Below are 9574 nucleotides of genomic sequence, written 5' to 3'. Positions count from 1 at the left end.
TTTGGAAGGCTCCATAGACCCAAGAAAACCTTTCTCTTGATGCAAATTCTCATTTCTTACTCTCATAAACTTCTATTTTTAATATCTTGAATGCTTTTGGAATTCTGACTTTACCTTTAAGCCATAGAATTACTTCAACCATGTCTTAATGTCAATGAAAATAAAAATTATTCCTAATTTAAAAGCCAATTGTTTGTCTACTTCTCTGGCAATTTGAATGAGCAAATGAGAAAATGAGAAAATCATATTTTCACTTTGGGTTTATCTGCTATGGAGAATTTAAAAGCTTTGGGGTGTCTGAAGTGGTGTTGGGCAAAAAGTAGTCTCCAGATTCTGGTATATTCATTTATTCATTCCTTCATTCAATAAGCATTTGTTAAATCCTACTATGGGCAGTGGACTGTGCCGGATACTGTGAATACAAAGACCAAAAAAAGGGATTGTCCTTGCCATCAAGGGATTTCCATTCAACTAGAGGGTTCTAACATGGCAACAGAAAAATAAATGTGAAATACAAAGTAAATATGAAAGTAATGAGAGAGAGAGAGAGAGAGAGAGAGAGAGAGAGAGAGAGAATTGCCAGCTAAGGGGATCATTATAGCATAAAATACAGTATATATTCCCTGAGAAATAAGGAGAAATGTGAACAAAAGACGTGCTTGTGAAGTGTGAGACAAAGTAAAACACTCCTAAGACTAGTCTTTGTATCCAATGGACATGGAAGGAAAGGGGGAAATATAATGATAGTAAAAATTTCCTCAGAAGAGAACTGAGCATGCTATCATTTAGGAACATATTGTGCATATTCAAAACTATATGAAATGGACCACAGAAGTGGGGGCGAGGGGGAGTTGGGTTTGGAAGGACATCGGTTCAAATCCAGCTTCTGAAACTTACTTACTGACTTACATGCTATTAGGAAAGACAGCATGCTCACATATGAGCATATACAAAATAAATAAAAGATTTCTTGTTTTTGTTCAGTCATTCCAGTCGTATCTGACTCTTCATGACCCCAGTTGGTGTTTTCTTGGCCAAGATACTAGAATGGTTTGCCATTTCTTTCTCCAGCTCAGCTAAATTCATATGAGGAAGCCAGGGAGAGAGCACAAGCAGCAGTTGGGGTGCCAGGAAAGGTTTCACTCAGAAAGCAGAGCTTCATCTGTATTTTGAAGGAAATTGGGGAAGCTCTGAGGTAGAATTGAAGAAGAAGTGCATTCCAAGTGTGGGGGTTGGCCATTGCAAAGTCATAGAGATGGAATTAGAATCCCACATGTGAGAAATCTAGTTTTCTGGACCATTGAGCATGAAAAGGGGAGGAAGAAAGGAAATAAGCATTTATTAAGCACCTACTATGGGCCAGGTACTATGTTAAGAGCTTTACAAATATTAACTCATTTGATCCCAACGACAACCCTGAGAGGTAGGTACTATTACTATCTCATTTACAGAAGAGGAACTGAGGCAGAGAGTGGTTAAATGGACCTAGGGTCACACAGACAATAAGTGCCTGAGACAAGATTTGAATTCAGATCTTCCTGACTCCAGGCTCAACTCTCTATCCACTATGCAACACAGCTGCAAATAGTGAAGGTCTTTACAAGACAAACAGAGGAGTTTATATTTTACCCTAAAGGCAATAGAAAGCTACTGAATTGTATTGGATAGGGAAACACGTGAGCCATGGAGGATGATCCAACAAAGGATAGTGAGGAGGGGTGGCCAGACAGGTAGGAGGAGAACCAGGAAGGAGCTGTGTCCAAAAACCTAAGTAGGACAGAGGGTCTAGGAGGAAGGAGTGGTCAACTACGTCACAAGCTCCAAATTCACAGCAGCAATCACAGATCTCAGTGATGTCTGACAAAGGTCAGAGCAATCCTAGAACTCACACATCTGTACTAGAGTCATAGGCTTATCGATCTGGAACAAGACACTCTGTTGTCAGTCTTGCAGAGTGACAAAGGCCCAAGTAGTTTAAGTGACTTACCCAGGGTCACCCAGCTCTCTTTCCACATACACTGGACACTAACCTCGGAAACATGATCCTCAAAGACACGGAATATTATGATTATATAAAGCATTCAAAGCTTTTACATAACAGTATTTTTAATCATTAAGTAAAAATTTGTTTATTTCATTCGTGAGATTCCACATATTTTTACAGATTAGACCCTAAAAGGGTGTCTAAAATCTCTTCTTGTACTCCAGGCTTCCCTACCCTGTACCTTGGGATTACAAGCCTTATTTAACCTGTATTAAGACACCCTGGGTGCAGTCAGTTGTATTTAATGCTTATAAGGATGCTTGCTGAAAGCAAATCTCTCCCTCCACTGTAAGAGCCCTATTTCGAAGGTACAGAAGAACAATTTAAGGCATTATTCTAAGCTCACACAGAAGGGAAAGGAGCATATCCCTATAAGCATTACAGTAAAAGCTGGCCTAATAAATTTATTCTAGCAATGTACATGTAAGGGTGAGCTCAAATCCCCTTTCAGTTTTGGCTGACCATATCTATATTGGAGAGGCCAGGAATGAGACCAGGTTAACAGAAAAGACCACATATGACCTTACCCCTCAGGCTTAGATAAGAGCATTTTGGCTGTTTGTTCTTAAAAGCTTAGCGTCTGGGGCAAAGAATTTCCTGTTGGTGATGGGAGGCCTCTGAGCCACAACTCTAAAAATGATATGACAGGTCACTCCATAAGGGGAAAAACCAAGAAGGTTGTTTTGTTTTGTTTTTGTTTTTCCCTAAAGAAGGCTTTTGCATTCTGGTCCAGTTGCGTTTCTAAAAGAAAGATATAAAAGTCTCTGACACTGAACTCTAAAAGGAAGGCAAATCCGAATCTTTCCATGAGGAAATGATGACCAAGTATTTCAACAAAAGCCATAGCTGCTAGAAGGAGAGACAAGATCCAAGGCTAACTGCCCAATAGGGAATGCTTTGTGGTTTTCAGTGGAGCAATGCCCAAGGAGTATGGCCCAGTGGACACTATGTAGCAGAGAAAAATGAGTAGGAAGAATCCTCCCCACCTGCCACCCCTCCCAGAAACAACCTGATGAAATTACTAGAAAACATCAGATATGATGGCTGCATGATTTGGCCCTATATGCATTTACCATGATCACACTTGTCCCTTATGTGTCTGCTCCTCATACATGTCATCATGTTTGTCCACTCTTTCCACTGATAATAGATATATTCATGGGAGAGTATGCCTCAGACTCATGAGATAAATGATTTATTGCCCTTTTTCATGCCATAGCATTTTTCTTTGAACTAACTGTATCCTCTAACTATTAAAGGTAAACACATCAATGGGGGTACATGAACTATGATCTTAACAGATACAGAGGACCTTAAACCTGGAAGAGCCTTCTCTCAGTGACCCACCCTCTGAGTTAGGAAACATCTCCAGGTACAATACACGTGTGTTATATTAGAGAAGCCATAGAAGGACCTGCACACTTATATGCTGTTGCTAGAACTGGGAAATGGTCCAATTGCCTGGAAAACAAACTAGAATTTTGTAGGAAAAGTCTCTAAAGTCTGTGGCCAAGTTATCCCATTACTGGGTATCTAGCCATGCCTGGAATATTCTCCCTCCTTACCTCTGCTTTCCTGCTTCCTTGCCTTCCTTTGACTTAAATCAAATCCTACTTTCTATAGGAAGCCTTTCTTGGTCCCAACTCCTCCCTTCCATCTATTGCTAGTGTTTTTCTACAATCCTTCTATAGTGTCTCTGTCTTGCACATACAACTTTTTGCATGATGGGAATGTGAGCTCCTTGAGGAAGCAACCATGTTTTTGTTTTCCTTCGTATCCCCAGCTCTTAGCACAATGCTTGGTAAACAGTAGCACTTAATAAGTGTTTGTTGACTGACTGCCTGACCAAAAAAGGCAGAAACAGAAAAAAAGATCCTATAGATACAAAAACCTGGAAACAATGTAAATGACAATGAAGAGTGAAAGGGTTGAAATTATTGTGCTGTAAGAAATGACAAATACAAGGAATACAGGGTAACATGAGAAGACTCGTAAGAATTAATAAAGAGAAAAGTAAGCCAATGATATTTGAATTAAATATAAAAGGTCACATCACAAAAATTATAAGAAAAGGGAAGGAGATACCATTTACAACTGTGAGAAACTTGGATAAAATTAACCTATTAGATGTACGGATAGAAGAAAGTTCATAACCTATATACCATTGTATAATATATTATATACTTGCGTTTATTTATATAATATATTGCATAAAATTATTTTATCTATTCAATTACATAAAATTGTTATTTAAAAGGTTTTGCACAAAGAAATTCAATAAAGCTAAGAAAATATTTCGCTGGGGAAAAATCTTTACAACAATTTTCTCTCATAAAGATCTCATTTCTAAAATATGTGGAACTGATTCAAATTTATAAGAATAAGAGTCATTCTCTAATTAATAAACATTTTAAGGATATGAAGAGGCAGTTCTCAAGAGAAGAAACTCAGGCTATTTATAGCCAAATGAAAAAAATTTCCCAAATTAGTAATAATTAGAGAGAGACAAATTAAAGCAATTTGAAAGTTTCATCTCATACCCATTAGATCGGCAAAGATGACCAAAAATAAAATGATAAATAACAGAGGGGCTATGGGAAAACAGGGTTGTTGGTGGACTTAGGAATGGATACGACTATTCTGGAAATCAGTTTGGAATTATACACAAAAGAGTTACTAACAGTGAATACCCTTTGACCTCATTATAGCACTGTTTAGCCTATACCCTCAAGAGACCAAAGAAAGAACAAAATGTCCTATATGTATAAAAATATTTATGGCAGCTCTTTTTGTGATGGCAAAAAAAAACCTGAATGTCCATCAATTGAAAAATGGCTGATAACAATTGTAGTATAGGAATATGACGAAAAAATGTTTTGCTGTAAGAAATGTGGAAACAATTTATTTCAAAGAGACATGGAAAGATTAGTATAATCTGATTCAGAGAAGTGAGCAGAACTGGAAGAACAATTTATACTATAACAATGATATTTAAAAAATGGATAATTCTGAAGATGTGTGAACTGATGAAGAATAAAAGGAGAAGAACCAGGAGAATAATTTTTATCATAACAACATTGAAAAGACAAACAACTTTGAAATCTGTAAGAATTAAAATCAACACAATGACCATCCATGATTCAGAGGACTAATGATGAGGCTAGCTCTTTACCTCCTGATAGAGAAAGGATGCAGAACGAGCCATATTTTTGAATGTGGCCAATAAGAGAATTTGTTTTGCTTGACTGTGCATATCTGCTGCAAAGAATTTGCTTTCCCCTTTTCTTTTGCCCAATGGAGTGAGGAGTGGGAGAGAAAATAGATTTCTGTTAATTAAAAAAATAAAACTTTTTTTTAGAAAAAGGAAATGGAGTGATATAAAAACAAAAGTTATCAATAAAAAGGTTTTTTTAAACTATGGCTAAGGAAATTATGATAAGAGTGATCATAGAAAATATGGAAATACGGAAATTTTCCATTTCTACAAGCAAAATCATGCAATTAAAGTTGGAAAAGAAGTAAACTGAAAAAATATTTGCTGCAACTATCTCTGCTAATGGTCTATACAGTGAATCAATGCAAATTAGTACAAAAAAAGCAACTCCCCAAGATGTATGTAGAATTGACAATTTTCAAATGAAGAATTGAAAGCTAATATGAAAGAATACTGCAAATCACTAATAATGTGAGATTTTTAAAAATTTTTACCTCCAAGCTTTCAAATTTTACATGCAAATTTCACAACTTATCTTTACCAAAGATGAGAGAAGATTAAAATGATAATTATTGGAAGAACCATGAAAGGATAGGCAAACTAGTGCTCTGTTGGCAGAAATGAGAATTGCTCCAACCATTCTGAAAAGCAATTTGGAGCTATACTCCAAAAGTCACTGAACTGTACATATACTTTGAACCAGTAATAACACTACTAGGCATATACATCAAAGAGGTCAAAGACAGAAGGAAACAACCTATGTGGGCAAAAATACTTAAAACAGTTCTCTTTATTGTAGAAAAAACTGGAAACAAACTGAGGGACCATCAGTTGGACAGTGGTTTAACACTGTTGTATATGACTGTAATGCAATATTATTAAACTCTAAAAATAAGGAACATGGAGAATTAAGATAAATTTAGATTGACATCTAACTATTTATGCAGAGTGCAATGAATATAACTAAAACAACAATTTGCATAATATCTACAATAATGTAAAGGAAAACACTTTGAAAGACTTTAGTTGATCAATGTAGTCACCAATTGTGACTTTAGAAGACTGACAATGAAACATGTCTCTCTCTCTCTCTCCTTGGCAGAGAGCCAATGGACCAGAGGTAGAGAATGAGACATCCATTTTTATAAATAGCCGATGTACTTATTTGATTTACTTAACTTCTTGTTCAGTCTCTTCAATCATGTCTGGCTTTTTGTAACCCATTTTGGGATTTTCTTGGCAAAGATACTGGAGTAGTTTGCCATTTCCTGCTTCAGCTTATTTTACAGATGAGGAAACTGAGGCAAACAGGATTAAGCGACTTGCCCAGGATCATGCAGCTAGTGAGTATCTGAGGCCAGATTTGGACTCAGGAAGATGAGTCTCCTGCCTTTGTGAACAGAACTCTATCCACTGCACCCCCTAGCTGCCCCCTTTGTTTGACTATACTTTTTGATTTTTATAAAAGAAGGCTTTTATTTGGGAGATGGGTGAGTTAGGAAATAGAGATGGAATGAAGGAGGGAAAGACAGAAGAAAAGAAGGTAGGGAGGAAGAAAAGTAAGGAGGGAAGAAGAGAAGGGAAGAAGGAGAAAAAGAGAGAGAAAAGGGAAGTAACAACAGATTAAAAATAAAAAGCTCAGAAAAGGAAACAGCAATTTTGTTGCTACCTTCTTAAATGTAATATACGCCCTTTTTAAAAAAAGCTATACATAACAGAAGTTTACAGTTTCATATACAAGCCCCCTTTGTTCTTCTTTATAAATTGAAATGTATGTGTTGATCTCTTATAAAGATTTTTTAAAAAGCAGTTCCAGGAGAACTATATACACTATGACTAAAATAATGTAAACGGAAAGAACACTAAAAGGCCCCCTGATGGATTAATGACAATAACCAATCTTGTTCCCAAATCAAAACAACATATGTTTAGTAAGCATTTAGTATGTTCCAGGCCCAGTGTTAACACAATGGACACAGATATAAGCAAAAAGAAAGCCAGTCTCTGCCCTCAAGGAGTGTACATTCTAATGGAGGAAGACAACACAGTAAAGGGAGATGAGATGGGGAGAGATCAGGAATGAAGAAGTCCGGAGAGTCAGTAGCAGAGCTGGAAGAGAAGTGGAGTAAGCATGAGACTGGGCTGGGCACTTCCTCAAAATGGAGGTCCCTCAGCAAAGGCCAGAGAAGTCACGGAGTTGAGGAATCTTCCCAGGTGAGGAGGCTGCTGAGAGTGGAAGAGAAGTCCCAAGAGTCAAGAGCAGAACCAAGAGAAGAAACCAGGAAGTGCATTTCCCTCCTCTGCATGTGGCATGTTTCATGTGCTGTCACTTGTGTTCATTTTATCAGCTATTTTTCTCTATTTTTCCTGTTACAGGAGAGGACTCAACGAGGGTAGAAGGGTGGGTGGAAGGTAACTTCTGTGGGATAAAAAAAACACTACATAAGCTCAATAAAACTTTTTTTAAATGTGTTCTCTACAATTCAGAATGCCCAAGCAGCTTCACACAGATATATGTCAATATGTACATTTAAAATTATGTGACTTGTACATAGATCAATGCTTTTATAAAAGTATTTAATTCAGCAAAGTGAGATACAACCTCATAAGCTCTCCTCCAACAAAAGGTCTCTTGAGCACATTTTAAGATCATCTAAGATTCCTTGATAGATTAAACCATAGAGATAACTTGGCTCAATGATCTTCTGATTTCTCTTTTTAAATAAGCTTTTATCAATATTTTTTGTTGTCCCCCTCCTCCTCTCAGAGAGCTGCTCCATGTAATATATAGTATTTTTATAAAGATTTTTAAAAAGGAAAAACAAAGAAATCAGCATAATCAATCAACACACCAAAAAATTCTGAAAATATTGCAATATTCAACACTTGTGGACCCTCTATTTCTGAAAAGGGGCAGAATGTAAGTGTTTTCTCACATCTCTTCTTTCAAGCCTTATTTGTTCTTTATAATTCCATAACATTTATTTTGATTTGTGTGTGTGTGTGGTTATTCTTTCCATTTACATTATTGTAGACATTGTATACATTGGGTGTTCTTGGTTCTACTCACTTCACTCTGTATCAGTTTATGTCAATCTTCCACACTTCTCTATATTCATCATGCACGTGATTTCTTCCAGCATATTCATATTCTATTACATTCAGGCACAACTTGTTTAGCCATTCTCCAGTTGATAGGCATCTATTTGATTTGCTGTCACAAAAAGTACTGCTATAGCCATGTCGATGCATGTAGGGACTTTCTTCTTGCCCATGGCCTCCACAAAGCCTAAGACCAGTAATGGAGTCTCTGGATCAAAGGATATTTTCTCTGCATAATTCCCAATTGCTTGTCAAAAGAGTTGTACTGATTGATCATCTGACTTAAAACAGCAAGTAAGACCAAGAGAAAAAAAGAGAAAGGAACTGTTTGTTCTCCAAATTTGTGGATTGCTATCATGAAAAATGTCCTATGCAGAGCCCAAATAAAAGAGAAATTCCTTATATGAGGCAAGGTCTTACAGATGCTCCTGTTTCTGAATGATTTTGTTGATTGTTGAATGCTGATTGCATTAAACTCCAGAATACTATAGACCCACTAAAATTCAATGGTGGGGGGGAGAAATTTGAGGGGACAGCCCTGACCAATTGATTTCCCCTCAGTCTAGGAGATGAACTTATAAAAGATAACAGGCAGATAACAGGCCCAATGAGGTGCTTTGGTTTAAATGGAACACCAAAACATGTCTAGTCTATCAAATGTGAGGAAGCTCTCCTATCAAAATCGATATGAATAGAGGGCATTGGCCATTGGTTGACCAAGGATTAGTTACATTCCTGGTGGCATTTAAAAAGTGAGACACAGGGGATGCACAATGGATAAAGCACCAGCCCTCCAATCAGGACGAGTTCAAATCCAGCCTCAGACACATACTAGCTGTGTGACTTGGGCAAGTCACTTAACCTGGATTGCCTCAAAAAATAAAATAAATAAAATGAGACACACTCTATATGAGGTAAACTGAGACAAAAGCACTGAGAACTGGATAGCTGGCAACAGAGAAGAGAGTCAGCTACAGAAAAGAACTCAGCACTTGAGGGAAAATCATTTCTTGCCTGAAGGATGGGAAGTGGGGGAAGGGGAATATTAGTTTCCCCTTCTCTCCCACTGGCCATGTTATATTGCAGCAGAGCTCCTCACCCAACAAGAGACACAGCACACCCAGCAAAGAAAAGGCCTGGGACATGGATCGGAGGAGCCTAATCTCAGTGAGCCCAGAAAAGAGCCTGAAGCTGAAGCTAAGCTGTAGAGAGAA

This window comes from Trichosurus vulpecula, chromosome 4 (genome assembly GCF_011100635.1).
Source record: "Trichosurus vulpecula isolate mTriVul1 chromosome 4, mTriVul1.pri, whole genome shotgun sequence".
Classification (NCBI taxonomy): Eukaryota; Metazoa; Chordata; class Mammalia; order Diprotodontia; family Phalangeridae; genus Trichosurus; species Trichosurus vulpecula.
The sequence above is the reverse complement of the archived record's forward strand: the minus strand, read 5'-3'. Positions refer to the sequence as shown.